The 15,897-nt window shown below is 42.7% G+C and overlaps 1 protein-coding gene across 1 annotated transcript in view; it reads left to right on the top strand.

The window, feature by feature from the left end:
- LOC306916042 (protein NLRC3-like) overlaps positions 1–15,897 on the top strand; it is a 67,460-nt gene that overhangs the window by 469 nt on the left and 51,094 nt on the right. The gene's annotated exons all lie outside the window — the stretch shown is intronic.

Genomic DNA, 15,897 nt, shown 5'->3' with positions numbered 1-15,897 from the left:
TAATCTCTGGTACCGTTAACCCAGTCGATGCCAAACTTTGCATACTCCCTTGATGCCAACAATGAACCTCTGCCCCAAATTTTCCAGAACGGCCTGTTATAGCGCCACCAGGAGGCCGACTTTTGTTTTTAATATTACTCCATATTTTGTCAAAAAATCCCGCAAATTTGTTACACAGTATCTCTATAGTCATGTGCTCAACACAGATCTGTCCGATATTTCATATTCCATCCTGAATGGCTAACATTGGCTTTCAAAATGTGCAGGATTGGCCCGTTTTGAACAAAAAGCCTCAAATCATGAATGCAGTGTGCAATTTACGTGACATCTTTCACAGACTTTCCTACTAGGCTGAGGAATATATCCCACCCTTTTCACATTTGCCTGTTATAGCGCCACCAACAGGTGGATTTTTGCAAAACACATTTTTGAAAAAAAAATGCCTCAAATCATCCAATTGCCGTCCAAGAATTTAATATTCTTTAAAACAGGTTGGGGGCCCAGGACGGAGATCTCCGTCCTGGGCCCCCAACCTGTTTTAAAGAATATTTTTGACAGAATATTGATTGATATTTGATCCACACTTTGTCGACCTGTTGCGTCAGACTGAAATATTCTGATGGATTGTGTGCAACGTTGCCGTCGGACACAATCCAGCTATGCATCTCCATTTCTCAACTGTTGAGGATCGCTAGGGAGCGCTAGCCCCTCCAATGCATGGCTTTCCGAAATTACGTCATGTGGCAACCAAGGCTATGGACTGTAATGTTTGTTTATTTGAGCCTAATTATCAATAACCTGTTGCCAGTGTTGGGTCAGCCAAATGTAGCTTAACTTGCCCAACACTGGTTTTAATTAATTGTCAGCACCAGGTCGAAGGCATGGGGAGAGAGTATGTTTAGCACTCCGTCCGTGTGTGTGTGTCCGTGTGTCTGTGTGTGTGTGTCCGTGTGTCCGTCCGTCCGTGAGATGGGCAGTATTTGAAATACATGTATTTGAAATACGTATTTGAAATACTTTTTTGTATTTTGTAATTTGTATTTTGCTCGGATGGAAGAAATGAGATGTATTTTGTATCTAGATACTTTCAGATCTAGTATTTTCTGTATTTCAAATACATAAAATACTTTTTAATGTCATTTTACACAGCCTCAGGTTTAAACTGTAGGGGCAAAACACATAACCTGACTCCGCCAGATGGGGCATCAGAGAGTACACTGGGTTCCCCCCTCCTGCTCCCATCTGGGAACTCTCAGGCAGACTTGATGCCCGGCCACAAAACGGCCTGGCCAATCAGCAGCAGCTAGAGGCGGGGTGTGTATATATATATATATATATATATATATATATATATATATATATATATACAATTGAGTTTTTTTTTATCCTTGTGTTTGTGTGTATAATTTCCAGGGGCTATGCTTAAGTTTGTGACTAAAGCCACAACACAGCCTCCCCACTGGGAGCACTGTTTATACCAGTCAGTCTGTCATACCATCCCTCCCCACTGGGGGCGCTGTTTATACCAGTCTCTCTGTCATACCATCCCTCCCCACTGGGGGCGCTGTTTATACCAGTCAGTCTGTCATACCATCCCTCCCCGCTGGGGGCGCTGTTTATACCATCCCTCTACACTGGGGGTGCTGTTTATACCATCCCTCCCCACTGGGGACGCTGTTTATACCAGTCTCTCGTCATAGCATCCCTCTCCACTGGGGGCACTGTTTATACCAGTCAGTCTGTCATACCATCCCTCCCCACTGGGGGCGCTGTTTATACCAGTCAGTCTGTCATACCATCCCTCCCCACTGGGGGCGCTGTTTATACCATCCCTCTACACTGGGGGTGCTGTTTATACCATCCCTCCCCACTGGGGACGCTGTTTATACCAGTCTCTCTGTCATAGCATCCCTCTCCACTGGGGGCACTGTTTATACCAGTCAGTCTGTCATACCATCTCTCCCCACTGGGGGCGCTGTTTATACCATCCCTCTACACTGGGGGTGCTGTTTATACCATCCCTCCCCACTGGGGACGCTGTTTATACCAGTCTCTCTGTCATAGCATCCCTCTCCACTGGGGGCACTGTTTATACCAGTCAGTCTGTCATACCATCCCTCCCCACTGGGGGCACTGTTTATACCAGTCTGTCATACCATCCCTCCCCACTGGGGGTGCTGTTTATACCAGTCTGTCATACCATCCCTCCCCACTGGGGGCGCTGTTTATACCAGTCTGTCATACCATCCCTCTACACTGGGGGTGCTGTTTATACCAGTCTGTCATACCATCCCTCCCCACTAGGGGCGCTGTTTATACCAGTCTGTCATACCATCCCTCTACACCGGGGGCGCTGTTTATACCAGTCAGTCTGTCATAGACAGACAGACAGACAGACAGACAATAAATGTTTATACCTTATTCTGCTCTGTTTGTCTACTTAAAACTGTTTTAAACTGTTTCAAAACCCCCCATTTTTTCCTTGCTACAATCATGCTTAGGGCCCCTTGGAGGCCAGAATCGGCACTGCATGTGCACATCTTGTTAACGGGGAAGACCGGGGGGTTTTCCAAATCACTGAATGCTCTTTTAAATGATAATCTATTCATCTTAGTCATTAGTATCTTGTTTACTTATCTTGTTTTTTATTGTTGGTTTAAATGTAAATTGGTGGTAGGCCTAATCAATCAATCAATCAATCAATCAATCAATCTCTTTCTACATTTTTCTTGAGGTAGAAGTCAAAGAGGAGTGACAGTGATGAATCAGATGGCCAATCCATTCCTTTGTGGGTCCTGTTTGATACAGTTATAGCACATTGATTTGCTTAAAATATAAAGTGTATCATTCTTAATAACCTTCAATGTATTAGACATTCTGACAGGTCATTAATTTAATATTTGGCAATTAATTATGAATTTACTTATCATTATATACATTTTAATGAAAATGTATTTTCATGTATTTTCAAAATACAAAATACGTATTTGTATCTCAAATACATTTCTCAGACCAGTATTTGTATTTTGTATTTAAATACATTCTGTGACCCAGTATTTGTATTTTGTAACAAAATACATTTTCAATGTATTTTGCCCATCTCTGCGTCCGTCTGTGTACAGCTAATCTCTGGCACCGTTAACCCAGTCGATGAGAAACTTTGCACACACACTCCCTTGATGCCAACGATGAACCTCTATGCCAAATTTTCCAGAACGGCCTGTTATAGCTCCACCAGGAGGCCGACTTTTCTAAAACTTTTTATCTCAAGCTCAAGACAGATCTGTCCGATATTTCATATTGCATCCTAATTGGCTAACATTGGCTTTCAAAATTTGCAGGATTGGCCAATTTTTAACAAAAAGCTTCAAATCATGAACGCAGCGTGCAATTTACGTGAAATCTTTCATAGACGTTCCTACTAGGCTGAGGAATGTATCCCACCCTTTTCACATTGGCCTGTTATAGCGCCACCAACAGGTGGATTTTTGCAAAACACATTTTTGGAAAAAAGTCATCAAATTGCCATCCAAGGTGTAAGAAGAAATGGCACCTTTTTCACATTGGCCGATTATAGTGCCACCAGGAGGCCACTACCTGACCTGCCCTAGTGGAGACCTGTGCCCAGAGGGGCACTTTATCTAGTTTATTCTGTTCATATTTTCTGCTGTTTTTCTTGTTGCTGTTATGAATCCCAAGTCTTATACTTGTATAATGTGATGTGAAAATATGGAATCTTGAAATATCCATTCACATGATAATTGTATGATTCCAGAAGTGTCCACCACAGAGCAGAGTCTCCAACACCCAGCCTTCTGTCTGTGAAGAGTGACAAGTCTATGGGAAAGCCTATTAACTTCACTAATGAACCTGGACCTCCACAGGCTAAGTATGTGAATTCTCCTGTACAATATACAACAAACAAACAAAGAAACAATGTCATTTCACAGCTAAACAGTACATTAAGAATGTTTTTGACAGAATATTGATTGATATTTGATCCACACTTTGTACTCTGGTTTTGCGAGTCGAACTGTTGCGCCAGATGAAATATGCTGATGGATTGTACGTAACGTTGCCGTCAGATACAACCCAGCTACGCATCTTAATTTCTCAACTGTTGAGGATCGCTAGGGGGCGCTAGCCCCTCCGATGCATGGCTTTCTGAAACATGTCATGTGGCAACCAAGTCTATGGACTTTAATGTTTGTTTATTAGAGACTAATTATCAATAACCTGTTGCCAGTGTTGGGTCAGCCAAATGTAGCTTAACTTGCCCAACACTGCTTTTAATAATTGTCTCCACCAGGCCGAAGGCATGGGGAGAGAGTATGTTTAGCACTCCGTCCGTGTGTCCGTGTGTGTGTGTCCATGTGTCTGTGTGTGTCCATCCGTCCGTCTGTGTACAGCTAATATCTGGCACCGTTAACCCAGTCGATGCCAAACTTTGCACACACACTCCCTTGATGCCAACGATGAACCTCTACGCCAAATTTTCCAGAACGGCCTGTTATAGCGCCACCAGGAAGCCGACTTTTGTAAAACTTTTATTTTTATTTTACTCCTCCATATTTTGTCTAAAAATCCTGCAAATCGTTACACACTATCTCTATAGTCATGTGCTCAAGACAGATCTGTCCGATATTTCATATTGCATCCTAATTGGCTAACATTGGCTTTCAAAATTTGCAGGATTGGCCCATTTTTAACAAAAAGCCTCAAATCATGAACGCAGCGTGCAATTTAGGTGAAATCTTTCACAAACGTTCCTACTAGGCTGAGTAATATATCCCACCCTTTTCACATTGGCCTGTTATAGCGCCACCAACAGGTGGATTTTTGCAAAACACATTTTTGTAAAAAACAAATGCCTCAAGTCATCCAATTGCCATCCAAGGCGTAAGAAGAAATGGCACCTTTTGGCCTATTATAGCGCCACGAGGAGGCCACTACCTGACCTGCCCTAGTGGAGACCTGTGCCCAGAGGGGCACTTTATCTAGTTTATCCTGTTCATATTTTCTGCTGTTTTTCTTGTTGCTGCTATGAATCCCAATTCTTATACTTGTATAATGTGATGTGAAAATATGGAATCTTGAAATATCCATTCACATGATAATTGTATGATTCCAGAAGTGTCCACCACAGAGCAGAGTCTCCAACACCCAGCCTTCGGGCTGTGAAGAGTGACAAGTCTATGGGAAAGCCTATTAACTTCACTAATGAACCTGGACCTCCACAGGCTAAGTATGTGAATTATCCTGTACAATATACAACAATAAAACAAACAAACAAAGAAACAATGTCATTTCACAGCTAAACAGTACATTAAGGATGTTTTTGACAGGATATTGATTGATATTTGATCCACACTTTGTACTCTGGTTTTGCGAGTCGACCTGTTGCGCCAGACTGAAATATGCTGATGGATTGTACGTAACGTTGCCGTCAGACACAACCCAGCTACACATCTTAATTTCTCAACTGTTGAGGATCGCTAGGGGGCGCTAGCCCCTCCAATGCATGGCTTTCTGAAACATGTCATGTGGCAACCATGTCTATGGACTTTAATGTTTGTTTATTAGAGACTATTATCAATAACCTGTTGCCAGTGTTGGGCCAGCCAAATGTAGCTTAACTTGCCCAACACTGGTTTTAATTAATTGTCTCCACCAGGCCGACGGCATGGGGAGAGAGTATGTTTAGCACTCCGTCCGTGTGTCCGACTGTCCGTGTGTGTGTGTCCATGTGTCCGTGTGTCCGTCCGCTAATCTCTGGCACCGTTAAACCCAGTCGATGCCAAACTTTGCGCACACACTCCCTTGATGCCAACGATGAACCTCTATGCCAAATTCTCCAGAACGGCCTGTTATAGCACCACCAGGAGGCCGACTTTTTTAAAACCTTTATTTTTATTTTACTCCTCCATATTTTGTCTAAAAATCCTGCAAATCGTTACACACTATCTCTATAGTCATGTGCTCAAGACAGATCTGTCCAATATTTCATATTGCATCCTAATTGGCTAACATTGGCTTTCAAAATTTGCAGGATTGGCCCATTTTTAACAAAAAGCCTCAAATCATGAACGCAGCGTGCAATTTAGGTGAAATCTTTCACAAACGTTCCTACTAGGCTGAGTAATATATCCCACCCTTTTCACATTGGCCTGTTATAGCGCCACCAACAGGTGGATTTTTGCAAAACACATTTTTGTAAAAAACAAATGCCTCAAGTCATCCAATTGCCATCCAAGGCGTAAGAAGAAATGGCACCTTTTTCACATTGGCCTATTATAGCGCCACGAGGAGGCCACTACCTGACCTGCCCTATTGGAGACCTGTGCCCAGAGGGGCACTTTATCTAGTTTATCCTGTTCATATTTTCTGCTGTTTTTCTTGTTGCTGCTATGAATCCCAATTCTTATACTTGTATAATGTGATGTGAAAATATGGAATCTTGAAATATCCATTCACATGATAATTGTATGATTCCAGAAGTGTCCACCACAGAGCAGAGTCTCCAACACCCAGCCTTCTGTCTGTGAAGAGTGACAAGTCTATGGGAAAGCCTATTAACTTCACTAATGAACCTGGACCTCCACAGGCTAAGTATGTGAATTCTCCTGTACAATATACAACAATAAAACAAACAAACAAAGAAACAATGTCATTTCACAGCTAAACAGTACATTAAGGATGTTTTTGACAGGATATTGATTGATATTTGATCCACACTTTGTACTCTGGCTTTGCGAGTCGACCTGTTGCGCCAGACTGAAATATGCTGATGGGTTGTACGTAACGTTGCCGTCAGACACAACCCAGCTACACATCTTAATTTCTCAACTGTTGAGGATCGCTAGGGGGCGCTAGCCCCTCCAATGCATGGCTTTCTGAAACATGTCATGTGGCAACCAAGTCTATGGACTTTAATGTTTGTTTATTAGAGACTATTATCAATAACCTGTTGCCAGTGTTGGGCCAGCCAAATGTAGCTTAACTTGCCCAACACTGGTTTTAATTAATTGTCTCCACCAGGCCGACGGCATGGGGAGAGAGTATGTTTAGCACTCCGTCCGTGTGTCCGACTGTCCGTGTGTGTGTGTCCATGTGTCCGTGTGTCCGTCCGCTAATCTCTGGCACCGTTAACCCAGTCGATGCCAAACTTTGCACACACACTCCCTTGATGCCAACGATGAACCTCTATGCCAAATTCTCCAGAACGGCCTGTTATAGCACCACCAGGAGGCCGACTTTTGTAAAACTTTTATTTTTATTTTACTCCTCCATATTTTGTCTAAAAATCCTGCAAATCGTTACACACTATCTCTATAGTCATGTGCTCAAGACAGATCTGTCCAATATTTCATATTGCATCCTAATTGGCTAACATTGGCTTTCAAAATTTGCAGGATTGGCCCATTTTTAACAAAAAGCCTCAAATCATGAACGCAGCGTGCAATTTAGGTGAAATCTTTCACAAACGTTCCTACTAGGCTGAGTAATATATCCCACCCTTTTCACATTGGCCTGTTATAGCGCCACCAACAGGTGGATTTTTGCAAAACACATTTTTGTCAAAAACAAATGCCTCAAGTCATCCAATTGCCATCCAAGGCGTAAGAAGAAATGGCACCTTTTGGCCTATTATAGCGCCACGAGGAGGCCACTACCTGACCTGCCCTAGTGGAGACCTGTGCCCAGAGGTGCACTTTATCTAGTTTATCCTGTTCATATTTTCTGCTGTTTTTCTTGTTGCTGCTATGAATCCCAATTCTTATACTTGTATAATGTGATGTGAAAATATGGAATCTTGAAATATCCATTCACATGATAATTGTATGATTCCAGAAGTGTCCACCACAGAGCAGAGTCTCCAACACCCAGCCTTCTGTCTGTGAAGAGTGACAAGTCTATGGGAAAGCCTATTAACTTCACTAATGAACCTGGACCTCCACAGGCTAAGTATGTGAATTCTCCTGTACAATATACAACAATAAAACAAACAAACAAAGAAACAATGTCATTTCACAGCTAAACAGTACATTAAGGATGTTTTTGACAGGATATTGATTGATATTTGATCCACACTTTGTACTCTGGTTTTGCGAGTCGACCTGTTGCGCCAGACTGAAATATGCTGATGGATTGTACGTAACATTGCCGTCAGACACAACCCAGCTACACATCTTAATTTCTCAACTGTTGAGGATCGCTAGGGGGTGCTAGCCCCTCCAATGCATGGCTTTCTGAAACATGTCATGTGGCAACCAAGTCTTTGGACTTTAATGTTTGTTTATTAGAGACTATTATCAATAACCTGTTGCCAGTGTTGGGCCAGCCAAATGTAGCTTAACTTGCCCAACACTGGTTTTAATAATTGTCTCCACCAGGCCGAAGGCATGGGGAGAGAGTATGTTTAGCACGCCGTCCGTGTGTCCGACTGTCCGTGTGTGTGTGTCCATGTGTCCGTGTGTCCGTCCGCTAATCTCTGGCACCGTTAACCCAGTCGATGCCAAACTTTGCACACACACTCCCTTGATGCCAACGATGAACCTCTATGCCAAATTTTCCAGAACCGCCTGTTATAGCACCACCAGGAGGCCGACTTTTGTAATACCTTTATTTTTATTTTACTCCTCCATATTTTGTCTAAAAATCCTGCAAATCGTTACACACTATCTCTATAGTCATGTGCTCAAGACAGATCTGTCCGATATTTCATATTGCATCCTAATTGGCTAACATTGGCTTTCAAAATTTGCAGGATTGGCCCATTTTTAACAGAAAGCCTCAAATCATGAACGCAGCGTGCAATTTAGGTGAAATCTTTCACAAACGTTCCTACTAGGCTGAGTAATATATCCCACCCTTTTCACATTGGCCTGTTATAGCGCCACCAACAGGTGGATTTTTGCAAAACACATTTTTGTAAAAAACAAATGCCTCAAGTCATCCAATTGCCATCCAAGGCGTAAGAAGAAATGGCACCTTTTGGCCTATTATAGCGCCACGAGGAGGCCACTACCTGACCTGCCCTAGTGGAGACCTGTGCCCAGAGGGGCACTTTATCTAGTTTATCCTGTTCATATTTTCTGCTGTTTTTCTTGTTGCTGCTATGAATCCCAATTCTTATACTTGTATAATGTGATGTGAAAATATGGAATCTTGAAATATCCATTCACATGATAATTGTATGATTCCAGAAGTGTCCACCACAGAGCAGTGTCTCCAACACCCAGCCTTCTGTCTGTGAAGAGTGACAAGTCTATGGGAAAGCCTATTAACTTCACTAATGAACCTGGACCTCCACAGGCTAAGTATGTGAATTCTCCTGTACAATATACAACAATAAAACAAGCAAACAAAGAAACAATGTCATTTCACAGCTAAACAGTACATTAAGGATGTTTTTGACAGGATATTGATTGATATTTGATCCACACTTTGTACTCTGGTTTTGCGAGTCGACCTGTTGCGCCAGACTGAAATATGCTGATGGATTGTACGTAACGTTGCCGTCAGACACAACCCAGCTACACATCTTAATTTCTCAACTGTTGAGGATCGCTAGGGGGCGCTAGCCCCTCCAATGCATGGCTTTCTGAAACATGTCATGTGGCAACCAAGTCTATGGACTTTAATGTTTGTTTATTAGAGACTATTATCAATAACCTGTTGCCAGTGTTGGGCCAGCCAAATGTAGCTTAACTTGCCCAACACTGGTTTTAATAATTGTCTCCACCAGGCCGAAGGCATGGGGAGAGAGTATGTTTAGCACGCCGTCCGTGTGTCCGACTGTCCGTGTGTGTGTGTCCGTGTGTCCGTCCGCTAATCTCTGGCAGCGTTAACCCAGTCGATGCCAAACTTTGCACACACACTCCCTTGATGCCAACGATGAACCTCTATGCCAAATTTTCCAGAACCGCCTGTTATAGCACCACCAGGAGGCCGACTTTTGTAATACCTTTATTTTTATTTTACTCCTCCATATTTTGTCTAAAAATCCTGCAAATCGTTACACACTATCTCTATAGTCATGTGCTCAAGACAGATCTGTCCAATATTTCATATTGCATCCTAATTGGCTAACATTGGCTTTCAAAATTTGCAGGATTGGCCCATTTTTAACAAAAAGCCTCAAATCATGAACGCAGCGTGCAATTTAGGTGAAATCTTTCACAAACGTTCCTACTAGGCTGAGGAATATATCCCACCCTTTTCACATTGGCCTGTTATAGCGACACCAACAGGTGGATTTTTGCAAAACACATTTTTGTAAAAAACAAATGCCTCAAGTCATCCAATTGCCATCCAAGGCGTAAGAAGAAATGGCACCTTTTTCACATTCGCCTATTATAGCGCCACCAGGAGGCCACTACCTGACCTGCCCTAGTGGAGACCTGTGCCCAGAGGGGCACTTTATCTAGTTTATCCTGTTCATATTTTCTGCTGTTTTTCTTGTTGCTGCTATGAATCCCAAGTCTTATACTTGTATAATGTGATGTGAAAATATGGAATCTTGAAATATCCATTCACATGATAATTGTATGATTCCAGAAGTGTCCACCACAGAGCAGAGTCTCCAACACCCAGCCTTCTGTCTGTGAAGAGTGACAAGTCTATGGGAAAGCCTATTAACTGTTGAGGATCGCTATAGGGCGCTAGCCCCTCCAATGCATGGCTTTCTGAAACATGTCATGTGGCAACCAAGTCTATGGACTTTAATGTTTGTGTATTAGAGACTATTATCAATAACCTGTTGCCAGTGTTGGGCCAGCCAAATGTAGCTTAACTTGCCCAACACTGGTTTTAATTAATTGTCTCCACCAGGCCGAAGGCTAATCTCTGGCACCGTTAACCCAGTCGATGCCAAACTTTGCACACACACTCCCTTGATGCCAACGATGAACCTCTATGCCAAATTTTCCAGAACGGCCTGTTATAGTGCCACCAGGAGGCCACTACCTGACCTGCCCTAGTGGAGACCTGTGCCCAGAGGGGCACTTTATCTAGTTTATCCTGTTCATATTTTCTGCTGTTTTTCTTGTTGCTGCTATGAATCCCAATTCTTATACTTGTATAATGTGATGTGAAAATATGGAATCTTGAAATATCCATTCACATGATAATTGTATGATTCCAGAAGTGTCCACCACAGAGCAGTGTCTCCAACACCCAGCCTTCTGTCTGTGAAGAGTGACAAGTCTATGGGAAAGCCTATTAACTTCACTAATGAACCTGGACCTCCACAGGCTAAGTATGTGAATTCTCCTGTACAATATACAACAATAAAACAAGCAAACAAAGAAACAATGTCATTTCACAGCTAAACAGTACATTAAGGATGTTTTTGACAGGATATTGATTGATATTTGATCCACACTTTGTACTCTGGTTTTGCGAGTCGACCTGTTGCGCCAGACTGAAATATGCTGATGGATTGTACGTAACGTTGCCGTCAGACACAACCCAGCTACACATCTTAATTTCTCAACTGTTGAGGATCGCTAGGGGGTGCTAGCCCCTCCAATGCATGGCTTTCTGAAACATGTCATGTGGCAACCAAGTCTTTGGACTTTAATGTTTGTTTATTAGAGACTATTATCAATAACCTGTTGCCAGTGTTGGGCCAGCCAAATGTAGCTTAACTTGCCCAACACTGGTTTTAATAATTGTCTCCACCAGGCCGAAGGCATGGGGAGAGAGTATGTTTAGCACGCCGTCCGTGTGTCCGACTGTCCGTGTGTGTGTGTCCATGTGTCCGTGTGTCCGTCCGCTAATCTCTGGCACCGTTAACCCAGTCGATGCCAAACTTTGCACACACACTCCCTTGATGCCAACGATGAACCTCTATGCCAAATTTTCCAGAACCGCCTGTTATAGCACCACCAGGAGGCCGACTTTTGTAATACCTTTATTTTTATTTTACTCCTCCATATTTTGTCTAAAAATCCTGCAAATCGTTACACACTATCTCTATAGTCATGTGCTCAAGACAGATCTGTCCGATATTTCATATTGCATCCTAATTGGCTAACATTGGCTTTCAAAATTTGCAGGATTGGCCCATTTTTAACAAAAAGCCTCAAATCATGAACGCAGCGTGCAATTTAGGTGAAATCTTTCACAAACGTTCCTACTAGGCTGAGTAATATATCCCACCCTTTTCACATTGGCCTGTTATAGCGCCACCAACAGGTGGATTTTTGCAAAACACATTTTTGTAAAAAACAAATGCCTCAAGTCATCCAATTGCCATCCAAGGCGTAAGAAGAAATGGCACCTTTTGGCCTATTATAGCGCCACGAGGAGGCCACTACCTGACCTGCCCTAGTGGAGACCTGTGCCCAGAGGGGCACTTTATCTAGTTTATCCTGTTCATATTTTCTGCTGTTTTTCTTGTTGCTGCTATGAATCCCAATTCTTATACTTGTATAATGTGATGTGAAAATATGGAATCTTGAAATATCCATTCACATGATAATTGTATGATTCCAGAAGTGTCCACCACAGAGCAGTGTCTCCAACACCCAGCCTTCTGTCTGTGAAGAGTGACAAGTCTATGGGAAAGCCTATTAACTTCACTAATGAACCTGGACCTCCACAGGCTAAGTATGTGAATTCTCCTGTACAATATACAACAATAAAACAAGCAAACAAAGAAACAATGTCATTTCACAGCTAAACAGTACATTAAGGATGTTTTTGACAGGATATTGATTGATATTTGATCCACACTTTGTACTCTGGTTTTGCGAGTCGACCTGTTGCGCCAGACTGAAATATGCTGATGGATTGTACGTAACGTTGCCGTCAGACACAACCCAGCTACACATCTTAATTTCTCAACTGTTGAGGATCGCTAGGGGGCGCTAGCCCCTCCAATGCATGGCTTTCTGAAACATGTCATGTGGCAACCAAGTCTATGGACTTTAATGTTTGTTTATTAGAGACTATTATCAATAACCTGTTGCCAGTGTTGGGCCAGCCAAATGTAGCTTAACTTGCCCAACACTGGTTTTAATAATTGTCTCCACCAGGCCGAAGGCATGGGGAGAGAGTATGTTTAGCACGCCGTCCGTGTGTCCGACTGTCCGTGTGTGTGTGTCCGTGTGTCCGTCCGCTAATCTCTGGCAGCGTTAACCCAGTCGATGCCAAACTTTGCACACACACTCCCTTGATGCCAACGATGAACCTCTATGCCAAATTTTCCAGAACCGCCTGTTATAGCACCACCAGGAGGCCGACTTTTGTAATACCTTTATTTTTATTTTACTCCTCCATATTTTGTCTAAAAATCCTGCAAATCGTTACACACTATCTCTATAGTCATGTGCTCAAGACAGATCTGTCCGATATTTCATATTGCATCCTAATTGGCTAACATTGGCTTTCAAAATTTGCAGGATTGGCCCATTTTTAACAAAAAGCCTCAAATCATGAACGCAGCGTGCAATTTAGGTGAAATCTTTCACAAACGTTCCTACTAGGCTGAGGAATATATCCCACCCTTTTCACATTGGCCTGTTATAGCGACACCAACAGGTGGATTTTTGCAAAACACATTTTTGTAAAAAACAAATGCCTCAAGTCATCCAATTGCCATCCAAGGCGTAAGAAGAAATGGCACCTTTTTCACATTCGCCTATTATAGCGCCACCAGGAGGCCACTACCTGACCTGCCCTAGTGGAGACCTGTGCCCAGAGGGGCACTTTATCTAGTTTATCCTGTTCATATTTTCTGCTGTTTTTCTTGTTGCTGCTATGAATCCCAAGTCTTATACTTGTATAATGTGATGTGAAAATATGGAATCTTGAAATATCCATTCACATGATAATTGTATGATTCCAGAAGTGTCCACCACAGAGCAGAGTCTCCAACACCCAGCCTTCTGTCTGTGAAGAGTGACAAGTCTATGGGAAAGCCTATTAACTGTTGAGGATCGCTATAGGGCGCTAGCCCCTCCAATGCATGGCTTTCTGAAACATGTCATGTGGCAACCAAGTCTATGGACTTTAATGTTTGTGTATTAGAGACTATTATCAATAACCTGTTGCCAGTGTTGGGCCAGCCAAATGTAGCTTAACTTGCCCAACACTGGTTTTAATTAATTGTCTCCACCAGGCCGAAGGCTAATCTCTGGCACCGTTAACCCAGTCGATGCCAAACTTTGCACACACACTCCCTTGATGCCAACGATGAACCTCTATGCCAAATTTTCCAGAACGGCCTGTTATAGTGCCACCAGGAGGCCACTACCTGACCTGCCCTAGTGGAGACCTGTGCCCAGAGGGGCACTTTATCTAGTTTATCCTGTTCATATTTTCTGCTGTTTTTCTTGTTGCTGCTATGAATCCCAATTCTTATACTTGTATAATGTGATGTGAAAATATGGAATCTTGAAATATCCATTCACATGATAATTGTATGATTCCAGAAGTGTCCACCACAGAGCAGTGTCTCCAACACCCAGCCTTCTGTCTGTGAAGAGTGACAAGTCTATGGGAAAGCCTATTAACTTCACTAATGAACCTGGACCTCCACAGGCTAAGTATGTGAATTCTCCTGTACAATATACAACAATAAAACAAGCAAACAAAGAAACAATGTCATTTCACAGCTAAACAGTACATTAAGGATGTTTTTGACAGGATATTGATTGATATTTGATCCACACTTTGTACTCTGGTTTTGCGAGTCGACCTGTTGCGCCAGACTGAAATATGCTGATGGATTGTACGTAACGTTGCCGTCAGACACAACCCAGCTACACATCTTAATTTCTCAACTGTTGAGGATCGCTAGGGGGCGCTAGCCCCTCCAATGCATGGCTTTCTGAAACATGTCATGTGGCAACCAAGTCTATGGACTTTAATGTTTGTTTATTAGAGACTATTATCAATAACCTGTTGCCAGTGTTGGGCCAGCCAAATGTAGCTTAACTTGCCCAACACTGGTTTTAATAATTGTCTCCACCAGGCCGAAGGCATGGGGAGAGAGTATGTTTAGCACGCCGTCCGTGTGTCCGACTGTCCGTGTGTGTGTGTCCGTGTGTCCGTCCGCTAATCTCTGGCACCGTTAACCCAGTCGATGCCAAACTTTGCACACACACTCCCTTGATGCCAACGATGAACCTCTATGCCAAACTTTCCAGAACCGCCTGTTATAGCACCACCAGGAGGCCGACTTTTGTAATACCTTTATTTTTATTTTACTCCTCCATATTTTGTCTAAAAATCCTGCAAATCGTTACACACTATCTCTATAGTCATGTGCTCAAGACAGATCTGTCCGATATTTCATATTGCATCCTAATTGGCTAACATTGGCTTTCAAAATTTGCAGGATTGGCCCATTTTTAACAAAAAGCCTCAAATCATGAACGCAGCGTGCAATTTAGGTGAAATCTTTCACAAACGTTCCTACTAGGCTGAGGAATATATCCCACCCTTTTCACATTGGCCTGTTATAGCGACACCAACAGGTGGATTTTTGCAAAACACATTTTTGTAAAAAACAAATGCCTCAAGTCATCCAATTGCCATCCAAGGCGTAAGAAGAAATGGCACCTTTTTCACATTCGCCTATTATAGCGCCACCAGGAGGCCACTACCTGACCTGCCCTAGTGGAGACCTGTGCCCAGAGGGGCACTTTATCTAGTTTATCCTGTTCATATTTTCTGCTGTTTTTCTTGTTGCTGCTATGAATCCCAAGTCTTATACTTGTATAATGTGATGTGAAAATATGGAATCTTGAAATATCCATTCACATGATAATTGTATGATTCCAGAAGTGTCCACCACAGAGCAGAGTCTCCAACACCCAGCCTTCTGTCTGTGAAGAGTGACAAGTCTATGGGAAAGCCTATTAACTGTTGAGGATCGCTATAGGG

This window comes from Electrona antarctica, assembly GCF_951216825.1.
Source record: "Electrona antarctica genome assembly, chromosome: 23".
Taxonomy (NCBI): domain Eukaryota; kingdom Metazoa; phylum Chordata; class Actinopteri; order Myctophiformes; family Myctophidae; genus Electrona; species Electrona antarctica.
This window is presented reverse-complemented; position numbering and strand designations above follow the sequence as displayed.